Source organism: Nematolebias whitei, chromosome 17 (assembly GCF_014905685.2).
Source record: "Nematolebias whitei isolate Nwh7 chromosome 17, NemWhi1, whole genome shotgun sequence".
NCBI lineage: Eukaryota > Metazoa > Chordata > Actinopteri > Cyprinodontiformes > Rivulidae > Nematolebias > Nematolebias whitei.
The window spans coordinates 6,188,053-6,202,394 of NC_056514.1; positions in this window are offsets into that span (position 1 = coordinate 6,188,053).

The window sequence follows — 14,342 nt, forward strand, 5'->3', positions numbered from 1 at the left end:
ATTGTGGATATATATATATATATATGTATATATATATTCTATATAATATATATATATATATATATATATATATTGTGCCAAGTCTTCAAGCAACTTAGTTTGCTGTGGTGACCCCTAACGCAGGGAGCAGCCGAAAGAAGAAGAAAAAATAATATAAAATAAATTATATAATATAATAATATTTATCGCTCTGATCATTAAAAAAAAGGGAGGTAGGGTCACTATTTATATCCGAGCAACCCTGGATTCTAAACTGGTGTCAGCTAAAACAATCCCAAACCAATTTGAGGCCTTCGCTGTAAACATCACTTTGAATGGAGGCCAGATCTTATCTGTAGTGGGTGGTTACTGCTCGTCTGTTGTTCTCCTTTTTCTGTTTATTAGTTTCTTTTAGAAAAAGGAGAACAACAGAAAAAGGAGAAAACCAGACGGAAAAACATTGCCATCCCTTATGTTGCTGGAGTATCAGATAAATTCAGAAGGATTTTCAACAAACACAACATCCCAGTACATTTCAAACCCAGCAGGACTCTCAGACAGAGACTGGTCCACCCTAAGGACAAAACACCCATACACAAACAGAGTGGTGTAGTGTCTGTGGTCCAGTGCAGCAAGGACCTCTACATTGGGGAAACTAAACATCCTCTTCACAGACGCATGGCTCAACGCAGGAGAGCTACCTCCTCAGGACAAGATTCAGCTGTTCACCTCCACCTCACAGATAAGGGACACTCTTTTGAGGACCAAAATGTGCACATTTTGGACTGAGAACACAGATGGTTTGAGAGGGGGGTGAAGGAAGCAATTTATGTAAAAAGAGAAAAGCCATCTCTTAACAGAGGAGGAGGCCTCAGATTTCCACTTTCACAAACATATAATGCAACTTTAAAACAGATTCCCAGCCGGTTTTCACACCTGATGGGAACAGAGGGGCCGCATCTGTGAATTAGAGTAACAAAGACTTTTGGGGGGCCCCTACTGTTAAGGTGTTTAGGTGTGAATTGCCAATCTACATATGTGTGTGTGTCTTATCTCACTCAGCCTTATAACCTGAATCTCTCACTCACTGCTATTTGAATTGAGAAAGCTCCTCGGATGAGGAGCAAAACATCTTCTGTCACAAATAAAGTCCAGTTGTTTTTGTATTGAACGCTTTTTGAATTCATCATGTCCTGGATGACTGAGAATCTTCACCAGCATATCTTTCTCTCTGTGGTTCTGCTGATCATTTACACGACACCAGTGGTCCCCCTCTTTGAATCCGGAGGTTTCTGAACTTCCCGAGTGGAGGTTTTTCGCTGACCGCCCGCTGATATTGTAAACATCTTCCACAACAACATCAGGCCAGGACTCTGCGGTCTACACTCATCTCCAGGCCAGCGGTCCCTCGTTCAGGAATGAAGATGTTCACATCCTGGATAGAGAGGAACGATGGTTTGAGAGAGGAGTAAAGGAGGCCATCTTTGTGAAAAGAAATCATCCATCATTAAACAGGGGTGGAGGCCTCCGTGTTCAACTGTCCCCCTCTTACAATGCTGTTATTGCTAGTATCACTCAACCCCCTGTGAATAGTAAACAGCCATCAGTGTGCTAATACCATACCATACCACTTTATTTATAAAGCACTTAAAACAGCTACAAAGCCAACCAAAGTGCTGTACAGACAATACAACAGGTAACACACAGTGCAAAATACAAAATGAGGTAAATCAGAATATAGACAAAAAACGATGCAGATAATGACGACAAACCAGTGTGGAGCATACAGGATCAAAACACAGATCATCTTGTGTTGAAAGCTATTGAATAGTAGTGAGTTTTTAAACGGGACTTGAAAACCGAGAGTGAGGGGGCCTGTCTGACAAGCAGAGGTAACTCGTTCCAGAGTCTTGGTCCTGCTACAGAGAAGGCCCTGTCACCTCTGCGCTTAAGACGTGTTCCTGGAACTGTGAGGAGCAACTGGTCCGCTAACCTCAGGGAGCATGGTGGGACATATGGTTGTTGCAAATCAGAGAGATGGGGGGGGGGGGGGCGACACTGTTCAGTGATTTGTAGACATACATGAGTATTTTGAACTGGATTCGAAAGTGAACCAGTAACCAGTGCAGTGAGGCCAAAACTGGTGTAATGTGCTCTCTTTTGCCTGTACTGGTTAAAAATTGGGCTGCTGCATTCTGGACCAGTTGTAGTCGTGCAATGGAGGTCTGACTGATACCAAACAGGAGCGAATTGCAGTAATCAAGCCTAGATGTAATGAATGCACGTATTACTGTCTCCAGGTTATTTTTGGACAATATGGGCTTCAGTTTAGACAGCCGCCTCAGTTGGAAGAAGCATGATTTAACGATCATGTTTACATGATTAAGTTTCAGGGAAGGGTCAATTATCACGCCCAGATTAGTGACTCTTTGTTTTTCTGACAGGGTTAGAGTGGAAAGGTCGATGCAGTGGTTTGTGATCGTGTCGTTGGGAGAGAACAACATGACTTCAGACTTCTTTTCATTGAAACTTATGAAGTTTAAAGCCATCCAGTCCCTGATGTCAGCCAGGCAGTTGAACAGCGGTTGAATAGAGCATGTACCATTGTGTCTTAGGGGGAAGTAAATTTGACAGTGTAGTGACGTAGGGACAGCTTTGCTGTAGACACACTACTAATTAATTATTCTTAAAGCTAGTTCAAGCACAAAGAATATTAATTGTTAATTACAACGGATTCTTTTCTTTTTTGAGTTAAATTATGTGTCATGTGACCGAGATAACTGTGAGGATTGTTTAATCAGTGACATGAGACGCCATTTTATCTTTGACCCATCAGAATAAATGCTGTCATTTATTTAACAGAATCAAAATTTAACATCAAGACATGTACACATTGATTTGCTGATCTATTTCTGATTAATAAAAACTTGGCACACTTTACTAACAAGACAACAGAACATTACTAATTGAGACTGATTCACCTCTGAAGGCATCTGGATTACTGGCAAATAGAAAAGTTTAAGGGAAGGAGTAGAGAAGTTTAAAGTTGGATGGAGGAAGATGTATGGTTGTTGACCAGAATTAGCACTCTTCTTTCAACACCAGCTCAAACCCCCAGTCCACTTAGTGCGTGACAACTCGTGACGTCTCTTTACCTTTGCAGATGGATGGATCAGCTCCGGTCTAGAGGTCCCTATGCACGCTACCTTTCAGCGTCTCCGGTCAGGGTGGCTGGTCATCGTCAGAAGTCGTGTGGTTTACTCCGTTCAACAGAACAAGCTTCCTTCGAAGTTGTAGGGCGTTACGCCCGGGTGAGTTCACAGCGAGGCGCTGTGACTCTGCTGGGATGGACGGACCCTCGTCTCATGGTCAAATCCATCAGCTATTGATTAAATCTGAAAGTTCCTTAGGAACTCTCAGTAAGACTCCAGTCAGAGATTCCACTCAGAAGTAGAAGACTGCAAGAAGACTCCATAGTCCCAAGAAAGACTTTAAAAAGACTGCAGGAAGACTGAATGAACACCCAAGGAAGACTGAAAGAACCTGCAGGAAGACTGACTAGTCCCAGGAAGTGTTGACTTTTTAAAGAGTACTCACTTCCTGTCAATTGGTACTTCCTGATTGGTTGAAACAACCAGCAGGGGGGTGGTTCTAGTGATGTCAGAGGGTTATTAAAAGTCAAAAGACAGCAGGAATGTTTAGGAATGGTTAGTACAGACGAAGAAAAATATTTTGAAGAAGTGAGAAATTTTGCAGGCGCCAGTTGAAGTTATTTATTGTCTGCAAGGTTTAAAAACAAGACACTTCGTTCTAATAACTCGTCTCTGTTTGTCTCTGACTTTCGACCGACATCCCTGACTTCTGACCGACATCAAATCCACTCATGCAGACAGAAGATCAAAATGCACAATTACTTTGTAAATAGACATTTAACTTGATTTCTAAGTCTAATGAGGTTTAAAAATCATTAATACTGTTTCACAGTTGATTTAAATGAGTGGTTCACTTCAACATTTAGAAATGGTATGAACTAAACACACTTTGATTATCAAGATATTCTAAAATAGTAATGATAATGTAAAAAGGAAGAGTGTTCTTTCAATTGATTAATTCAGGATACAATTAAATAGTCTCTTGATGAGATAATTTGTATTTCTGGATTCAAATCAATGAAATAGCAGTTCCTGTCCCCTGAAGGTCTTCAGAGACAGATTTTTGTCGGAGGCCTAGTTCACTACAACAGTCATCGGCATAGAAGTGGAAGGGCATGTTGTGTTTCCTGAAAATAGCACCAAGCGGCAACAGGTATAAAGAGAATGGGAGGGGACCCAGGATGGACCCCTGCGGAACCCCCCATTTAAGCTCTGCCTCTGCGGAGCTAAAATCCTTGATGGAGACACAAAAGGATCTGTCAGTGAGGTAAGATCTGAACCAATTGAGGGCTGATCCTGTGACGCCCACCCACTGCTCCAACCTAGCAATGAGGATCTCATGGTCGATGGTGTCAAAGGCGGCTGTGAGGTCCAACAGGACAAGCAGCACAGAATCACCGGTATCTGTGAAGCTGAAGATGTTGTTAAAGACATTCAGCAGGTCAGTTTCAGTGCTGTGGAGAGGTTTAAAGCCAGATTGGAAAAGCTCTAAGATGGTGTGATCCTCCAGGAAGAACTTCAACTGGGACTCGACTATTTTCTCCAGTACTTTAGGAACAAATGGGAGTTTGGAGACAGGCCGGTAGTGGGAAACGACTGAGGGGTCAAGGTTTGGTTTTTTTCAGGAGAGGCTGGACAGCAGCATGTTTAAAGGATTTTGGCACCACGCCAGTGGATAAACTACTGTTTACTATGGCATGAATGGACGGACCTAGAGTTGGAAACACCTCCTTTAGTAGTCTAGGGGGGACCACATCAAAGGGGGAGCCAGAAGGTTTCAAGTTGCACATGACCTGCTCTAGAGAAGATAAGAGTATTGGGTTCAAAATGGTCCAAAGGAGCTACAGATTGAGGTGGGATGGATGGGTCATGCGTTGGAGGGGAAATGAGAGCCCTGGTGGTCGCAATTTTTTCCAAAAAGAAATGTAAGAAGTTGTCGCACTAATGATCCATTATTAGGCTGATGGTCCTTCTTGATCATGTGAGCAGCTGGTTTTGTTTGTCAGCAGCAAAACTGGTTGATCCACTCTGAGAAGGTGCTATTTATAAGACTGAGCTGAATACAGCACCTCAGATTGAGGAAGTCTTTCAAATGAAAGATGAAACGTTTCTACATTTTTTTTTTGTTTTGCTTTGGGTTTTTTTTTTTTTTTTTGGAATGTCCAGAGGACCAGATTTAACTTTTTTAGATTTTTCTACCTGGATTATTGAGCATGCATCAGGATATTTAGATGTCCCACTGAGGCTTTGTGTTAAACCACATGCGCGCACGCATGCGCGGATAGACGCTATATTTCTATCTACATGGCGGTGGACACAAGGCTTTCTGAACTACGACTGATGGAATATATTTTTAATCTTATAGTTAATCTACGTCAGATTCCAGATGCTGTGACCGACATCTGTGTTGGAAGAGACACAGTCAGATCCAGTTCTAATATCACTGTTTATAGAACGAGGCACGTGCACACGTCGCGCAACACTATAACATCTAAATTTGCTAAATAAGTTTAATAATAATAAACAGTATTTATCTTACAAAGTAAGTTTGAGATATATAATGAAGCTCTCTGAGCTAAATTAAGCTATCTGGACATTATGTAATTCAAATTATGTGATTACAATGATGCTAAACATATTGCGTGTTATTAAAGTTGAAAATGAAGACATCAGGTTTAATTTTTATTTTATTTATTTATTCAGCGCCACAAACTGTATGTTACACAAACACTAATAATTTAACTGAACACACGATTAAAAACAAGTTAACTGTAAACTGCATTAATGAACTGGACTCTTGTTTTCATCCTGGAATCTGGTCCCACGTTGTTCATCTGGCTCTTTCAGGCTGTCACTCTGATTAATGCAGCTTCAAACATTTAATGGATTGAATAAAATAAATTAGGGGAATTTTAAATAAATAGTTCATCCAACATCTCTCTCTTCGACATCCTCCTGCACTGCACCTAGGCCAAGCCTCGTTCAGAACCAGTCCGCCTGGTGGGAGACAGCTTCTTTTTTCAGGAAAAAATAAAAACTCAGTTGGTTGTTGTGTGATCAAAGTAAACACAAGCAAACATTATTAAGAACGTTGATTTACCTGCTGTAAATCAGCTGCTGATTATCACGGAGTAAAGTCTGAAATCGTCGACTCGGTTCTGGTCCACTCAGCGACCGGTGTGGAGCTGTTAGACGAAGCATTCCTGCTTGGTGTCAAATCTGTCAACTCTTATCCACAATCCAGCCAAAATCCAGCTTTAACTTGTTGTTAAGTTGTTGTTAGCTGAGCTTTTAGCCCAGAGGAAAGGATCGGGCTGAGGAAGCACGCATGCGCATTAGGTAAAGGTACAAAATTCCCAGCACCAACTAATGACCCGGCATGGTAACTACAGCGGATTCAGGAGGGCGGGGGGGGGGGGGAGATTCCTCCGGATGCATGTAAACACAAAATCCGACCATGTCAACGCGGATCTTTTCCTCTAATTAACATACGAAAAAAACCTACATTTCCCCCCATCGTGTCCGTGTAAATAGGGCCTTAATCTGACCCAACTCACTGACATTCTCACCAGAACAAACAAGAACTGTCCTGAAAAATCTTCCATCTTAGGCCATCTGGCCCAAAACATTTGATTGTTATACATGATGATTGATTGTTTTGGACAGATGGGTCCTTTTGCATGTGTTAAAAGCCTGCTTCTGAGATTCCAACTAGAGGTTGGCTTGAAACACAGCAATAAAGGCTACTTACTTATGGGACAGGTCTGGCTGGCAGGCCACAGACTGATGAAGTCTTCCGACTGAAAGTTAAATTGGAGTTCTTTATGATTGTCTATTGTTGTCATTGTTGTCATCTGTTAAAATTCAGGTCTCTCATGTAAATGAGTCACCAAGGCTCAGTGGGATTAACCTGTATAAATAAAGGTTGAATGAAAAGAAGAAAAAGACGTGGACGTTGAACGAGATTTGGTGGCAATAAAGACACAACGAGTGCGGGAGTGAGTAATGAGATTTGAGAGATTTGTGATCTTTTTTAATATCAATCTCATGCAAACAAGGTTTCAGACATTTTCCATTCCACAATGGAATAATGGTTTTTTTAAATAAATGCAATGAAAAATATACAGGATACTTCAGACTAACTGGGGCAGCTGTGGCTGACTGGTTATAGCAGTCGTCCTCCAATGCAAAAGTTGGGGGTTCGATTCCACCAGCCGTCACATGACGAAGTGTCCCTGGGCAAGACACTGAACCTCTCATTGCCTTCGATGTGTGTCTCATCTGTGTATGAATGTGATAATGCACTGATTATTCTTTGTATAGATATATTAGAGTGCTGAATAAATGGGTAAATGGGGGCACAGATTGTATGTAAAGATCTTTGAGTATCTCAATAAGATAGAAAAGTGCTATATTCGTACAGTACATTTACATTTACTAAGAAACCTCTTTATGAAAAGCTGAAATCTCAACTTCAAAAGCAGAAAAAAAGTGTTTAGATAACTTTAAGTACTTCCAGGGTTGTGTGGACATTTTCTGAAATACAAAGCAGGTTTACATCAGAATTGGCCTCCTAAGTAACCCTGGTTATACGATGCTTCTTGTCATATTGCCTTCTGCTGATTCTGCAACATCTTAAGTACTCAGTAACAGGGCCAATTTGCAAAGTCAGTAGACCAAAGAATTATTTTGGACTTAATCTTTCACAAGACCATGCTGAACTTGTGTAGAAGAAATAGATTAGGGGGAGGGGGGCAACATTTCTGTAACAGAGAAATATAGGAGAAAGTGCTGCGTGCATGACACAGAAGTAATTAGATGAGCCTGAAATGACACAAGTTATCAGCTTGTTAATGCATTAGGATGGATGAAAGCCAGATTATATTTGTGCTCTGCTCATGGTGTGACCAAGTTGTGGTGTCACCGGAGCAAAGTTGCAGTTTAAATTTTTGCTTGAGAGACAGGCTACACTGATTTCAAACTTTCTTCTAACAGTAGGAGTTGTTATTTAAAAAATACTACTACATGACAAGACTGACACTAAAAAATACAGAAAATCTTGTCACAAATGCTTTAGCATCAAGGAATAATAATTTGGTCTACATGCAGATATCCATCCATCCATCCATCCATTTTCTTCCGCTTATCCAGGGTCGGGTTGCGGGGGTAGCAGCTTAAGTCGGGAGGCCAGTGTTCCACGACCAGGATGAAAACCGCACTACTCCTCCTGAATCCGAGGTTCGACTATCCGATGGACACTCCTCTCCAGAACCCCTGAATAGACCTTACATGGGAGGCTTAAGAGTGTGGTCTCCCTGTAGTTGGAACACACTTTACGGTCCCCCTTTTTGAATAGGGGGACCACCACCCCGGTCTGCCAATCCAGGGAAACTTCCCCCGATGTCCACGCAATATTGCAGAGTCACGTAAGCCAACACAACCCTACAACATTTAGAGCCTTAAGGAACTCCGAGTGAATCTCATCCACCCCTGGGGCCCTGCCACCAAGGAGCTTTTTAATCACCTCAGTGACCTCAGCACCAGAGATTGGAGGGCCTGACTCAGAGTCCCCAGGCTCCGCTTCCTCAGTGGAAGATGTTCCGTTGGGATTGAGGAGGTCTTCAAAGTATTCCGCCCACCAACTCACGACATCCCGAGTTGAGGTCAGCAGCAAACCACCCCCACTATAAACAGTGTTGGTGGTGTGCTTTTTATTAATTCTTCAGTTATTATTATTAGTGTATTGTATATATATTTTTTTTTCTTTCTTTAATTTTACTCATTGTTGTTGTTGTTAAGCACTTTGATAACAGGTTCTGTTTTAAATGTGCTCTATAAATAAAGTTTTGCCTCAGCGACTACCTGAGTCGCAAGTCGCTTGGACTGCCGGTACCCATCAGCTGCTTCCGGGGTCCCACAGGCCAAAAAGGCCCGATTGGACTCCTTCTTCAGCCTGAAAGCATCCCTCACCACCGGTGTCCACCACCGGGTTCAAGGGTTGCCGCCGCTACAGGCACGACAACCTTGTGGCCGCAGCTCCAGTAAGCCGCCTCGACAATAGAGGCACGGAACATGGCCCACTCTGACTCAATGTCCCCTACCTCCCCCGGAACATGTTCTAAGTTCTCCCAGAGGTGGGAGTTAAAGCTCCGTCTCACAGGAGGCTCTGCCAGACATTCCCAACAAACCCTCACAATATGTCTGTGCCTGCCAGGTCTTACTGGCATCCTCCCCCACCATCAGAGCCAACTCACCACCAGGTAGTAATCAATGGACAGCTCCACCCCCTCTTCACCCTAGTGTCCAAGCCATGTGGTCACAGATCAGATGAGACAACGACAAAGTTGATAATCGAACTACGGTCTAGGGTGTCCTGGTACCAAGAGCACATATGGACACCTTTATGCTTGAACATGGTGTTTGTTATGCAGATAATGGGATGTAAATTATTAGATTTGCAAAGAGGTGATACCTCTCCAATGGGCCCGTGAGGGCATAAATAGTAGCATCAAGAGTGATAATGTTGTCAGGCAGTTGCTGGAGTGTCCAACAGTCAGTCAAAACAGTGAGCAACGGTAACATGAAAGCGCTTACACATGACATGAAGGTACTGGTCACCCAAAGAAGACCACACTAAGGAAGAACTGTGGTATTGTGCACCATATATCAGAGAACCTTGTGACATCTGTGCCTAGTATTGGATACTTTAAAACACCCTGTGTCATTTTCCACTGCCTTAACAATTGGCATCAGCCGGACCATGGGTTCACAGTTCCGTTACCACCAGAGTTGAGATGGTTGCTTTCAGAGAGACTCTGTGAACATGATGCATCAATTGATAATTGCTATGAAAAACTAAATAACTAACCTTTTTTTTTTTGCACCTTAATCTTGTTGTTTGAAGAGGACATATTTCAGTCTATAAATACAGTGCATTTTTAGTCTCATCCAGTTCCTATAGTCTGTGTACTGTAAGCTGTTGTCAATTGTTTTGACTCTGTTAATAAATCCTCCATCAAGACTCTTGTGGCATCACTGTTCTTGGTATCAACTTGAATATTTTATTCTTTCTACAAGAGTAACAAGTGTCATCATTCAAGAAAGAAATTTGGTTATGCGTTTCCAGTGATGACCATCATGTAGACATATGGCAGAGCCAAGGTGAGAAGACCAGTCCTGCCATTGTTATGGAGAGACTCGTCAGTGTAACTCCTGGCATGATGGTGTGGGGACTTATCGAGTCAGCTTCAGGTCAGCTCTGGTTGTTATTCAGGGGACACTGACAGTACAGCACTACAGTGCCTTGCGAAAGTATTCGTCCCCCTTGAACTTTTCAACCTTTTGCCACATTTCAGGCTGCAAACATAAAGATATAAAATTTTAATTTTTTGTGAAGAATCAACAAGCGGGACACAATCGTGAAGTGGAATGAAATTTATTGGATGTGTCAAACTTTTTTAACAAATAAAAAACTGAAAAGTGGGGCGTGCAATATTATTCGGCCCTCTTGGTTAATACTTTGTAGCACCACCTTTTGCTGCAATTACAGCTGCAAGTCTCTTGGGGTATGTTTCTATCTGTTTTGCACATCGAGAGACTGAAATTTTTGCCCATTCTTCCTGCAAAACAGCTCAAGCTCAGTGAGGTTGGATGGAGAGTGTTTGTGAACAGCAGTCTTCAGCTCTTTCCACAGATTCTCGGTTGGATTCAGGTCTGGACTTTGACTTGGCCATTCCAACACCTGGATACGTTTATTTGTGAACCATTCCATTGTAGATTTGGCTTTGTTTTGGATCATTGTCTTGTTGTAAGATAAATCTCCGTCCCAGTCTCAGGTCTCTTGCAGACTCAAACAGGTTTTCTTCCAGAATGGTCCTGTATTTGGCCCCATCCATCTTCCCATCAATTCTGACCATCTTCCCTGTCCCTGCTGACGAAAAGCAGGCCCAAACCATTATGCTGCCACCACCATGTTTGACAGTGGGGATGGTGTGTTCAGGGTGATGAGCTGTGTTGCTTTTACGCCAAACATATCGTTTTGCATTGTGGCCAAACAGTTCGATTTTGGTTTCATCTGACCAGAGCACCTTCTTCCACATGTTTGGTGTGTCTCCCAGGTATCTTGTGGCAAACTTTAAACAACACTTTTTATGGATATCTTTGAGAAATGGCTTTCTTCTTGCCACTCTTCCATAAAGGCCAGATTTGTGCAGTGTACGACTGATTGTTGTCCTATGGACAGACTCTCCCACCTCAGCTGTAGATCTCTGTAGTTCATCCAGAGTGATCATGGGCCTCTTGGCTGCATCTCTGATCAGTCTTCTCCTTGTTCGAGATGAAAGTTTAGAGGGACGGCCGGGTCTTGGTAGATTTGCAGTGGTCTGATACTCCTTCCATTTCAATATGATGCTTGCACAGTGCTCCTTGGGATGTTTAAAACTTGGGAAATCTTTTTGTATCGAAATCCGGCTTTAAACTTCACCACAACAGTATCTCGGACCAGTCTGGTGTGTTCCTTGGTCTTCATGATGTTTTCTGCACTTTGAACAGAACCCTGAGACTATCACAGAGCAGGTGCATTTATACAGAGACTTGATTACACACAGGTGGATTATATTTATCATCATCAGTCATTTGGGACAACATTGGATCATTCATAGATCCTCACTGAACTTCTGGAGTGAGTTTGCTGCACTGAAAGTAAAGGGGCCAAATAATATTGCACGCCCCACTTTTCAGTTTTTTATTTGTTAAAAAAGTTTGACACATCCAATAAATTTCATTCCACTTCACAATTGTGTCCCACTTGTTGATTCTTCACAAAAAAAATAAAATTTTATATCTTTATGTTTGAAGCCTGAAATGTGGCAAAAGGTTGAAAAGTTCAAGGGGGACGAATACTTTTGCAAGGTACTGTATGGCGGTAGCATCCTGAGTTTGCTTAGCCCTCCTGAGAATGTAGTGCATGTGTCCTTGTGTGTTTGTGGACCACCAGCAAACTGGTTGTTCCACTATGAGAAGGTGCTATTTATAAGACTGAGCTGAATACAGCGCCTTGGACTGAAGAAGTCTTTCGGATGAAAGACGAAACATTTCTACATTGTTTTTTTGCTTTTATTTTTTGAATGTCCAGATGACCATACTTAACTTTTTTAGGTTTTTCTACCTGGGTTAGTGAGCATGCATCAAGATATTTTTTAAACAAGTGTTTTATATACCTGGAATATCTTGCAAAAAGATCTGAAGCTATCGACCTTGACCTCTAACCGGCTTCAAACATCTGTTAAGTTCTTGGCAAAAAAACAATGCAGACATGTTCATGTTTTTAGTATTCTACACCACTTTACAACCTAGATGTGTTTTTTCCTACTTTTCCTTTTAATTATCCTTTTAATTACCATTTAATTTTCACTTGTTAAAAAAATAAATTTGTATGCATCATTTATGATTGTCTATTGTTGTCGTTGTTGTCCACTGTTGTCATCACTCTTTGTTAAAATTCAGGTCTCTCTTGTAAACGAGTCCCCGAGGCTCAATGGGATTAACCTGTATAAATAAAGGTTGAAAAAATATACAGCAGTTCTTACATCAAAAGCTGACAGGTAGAGTTTTACTTCTTTGACATTTCTCATTAGTAATCAGGACACACGAAGACCATGTTGAGTTTAAGATCACTCCTTGTCCTGACAGGAAATACTTTAATGCACAATGTGAAGAAAATGGCATTATTCCTTATATCAGCGCTTGTCATTCTGGCTCACTTTTGATCCTGTTCCTACATTCTGTGCTAACATGGAGGATTAGCCACGTTAAGAAATGTTACAGATTAATTAGCATCAGGAGAATTTGTCATTAAACCTTCCAGCAGTCACTTTTTGCCAGCAACACATTTCAGCAGCTGATGACATTGTCATGTTTCTGCCCCTCCTGCCATAGTTTTTTGTCTCCATGCATTGTTTTTGTTCCACTGCTCACATTCAAGCTCTGCTCCTGTCACTCTGCACCACACCCACTTTGCTCCACCACAGTAATCAGCCTTCATATATCCTGATGCATGCTCAATAATCCAGGTAGAAAAATCTAAAAAAGTTAAATCTGGTCCTCTGGACATTCAAAAAAACAAAACGAAGCAAAACAACTAAAATATAGAAACGTTTCGTCTTTCATCCAAAAGACTTCCTTAGTCTGAGGTGCTGTAGTCAATTCAGTCTTATAAATATCATCTTCTCAGAGTGGATCAACCAGTTTTGCTGATGACAACCAAAACCAGCTGCTCACATGATCAAGAAGGACCATCAGCCTAACAATGGATCATTAGCACACTGATGGCTGTTTACTATTCACAGAGGGCTGAATTATACTAGCAATAACAGCATTGTAAGAGGGGGACAGTTGAACCCGGAGGCCTCCACCCCTGTTTAATGATGGACGATTTCTTTTCACAAAGATGGCCTCCTTTACTCCTCTCTCAAACCATCGTTCCTCTCTATCCAGGATGTGAACATCTTCATCCCTGAAAGAGTGACTGCTGGCCTGGAGATGAGTGTAGACCGCAGAATCCTGGCCTGATGATGTTGATCTTCTGTGCTGGACCATCCTTTTGGCCAGTGGCTGTTTAGTTTCCCCAAAGTAAACCTGATCACAGCCCTCCTAACACTGAACAGCATACACAATATTACTCTGTGCCTGGGGACTGGATCTTTGGGATGAACCAGTCTTTGCCGTAATGTATTTTGGGGTTTAAAAGCCACTGGGACGTTGTGTTTAGAAAATAAACGTCTCAGTTTCTCTGATACTCCCTCAACATACGAAATGACCACTGGTCTGGGTCTGGATCCGGGTTCCTCCTTTTCACCTGATGGCTGACTGGAGTCCTGTTTGGGTTTCTTCTCTGCTTTCAGGAAGGCCCAGTTAGGATATCCACATTGCTCTAGAGCCTGTCTTGTGTGGGATTTCTCCTTCTGCCTGGCTCCTGAGTTAGTGGGGACGCTGTCTGCTCTGTGGTACAGAGTCCTGATGACTCCTAATTTGTGCTCCAAAGGGTGATGGGAGTCAAACTGCAAATACTGGTCTGTGTGGGTGGGTTTGAGGTACACCTCAGTTTGCAAATGTCCTCTATCAGAGACTGAGACCTCACAGTCGGATGAAAGACAAAACGTTTCTACATTTTTTTGTTGTTTTGCTTTGTTTTGTTTTTTGAATGTCCAGAGG